The sequence below is a fragment of the Plasmopara halstedii genome (assembly GCF_900000015.1).
Source record: "Plasmopara halstedii genome assembly, contig: Scaffold_2061, whole genome shotgun sequence".
Classification (NCBI taxonomy): domain Eukaryota; phylum Oomycota; class Peronosporomycetes; order Peronosporales; family Peronosporaceae; genus Plasmopara; species Plasmopara halstedii.
The window spans coordinates 1803194-1803860 of record NW_020188969.1 but is presented as its reverse complement, the minus strand read 5'-3'; positions in this window follow the sequence as shown (position 1 = coordinate 1803860).

Sequence of the window (667 nt, the reverse complement as noted above, 5' to 3'; positions counted from 1 at the left end):
AGATGGGGTTTGAGCTAGCAACGTCGAAAGTCAACACAGTGCAAGCAGTTGCTCTGATGAATATCGGTGAATCTTTTTTTATTGGCTGGCAGCCTAAGGTGGCATCATTTTCAACAGAGGTAGTGTGAACCAGGCTTTTAGAGGTTTTTGAGGACTGCCATCTAAATTCATGTAAATTCACATTTAAAGTTATAAAGTCATCCTTCATCAGCGTGGCTATTTCAAAAAATTTGCTGACCACATCTGTAGCTACAGACATCAAACTAAGAAATGAAACAATGTACGTCAATCTCAATCTCAACTTGTTCTCGCGATGGTAAAAGGGAAAGTGAGCTACAACATCGTACGCTTCTTAGTTGTCTGCTTCGAACTTCTGGCATCTAGAACCCTACCAAAATCGATCATTTGTTCGTGAACATTCGATACTGCAACACGTACATGCACAAGTTGCCTTTTTGTGTGTTATACACAATCTGTGACGTGATACAGTCTTGACAAGAAATCATACACAAATACGATTATAGAATTTATAGAAGGGAATGTTTTACATCAGTTAAAAGCAAATTTCAAATATATTCAATCAAATTCAAATAATCTATATTGTTGAGATAAATTTATAGCCTCGTAAACAACTCTTTTTTTAATTCATAGAGATTTTCATACGACA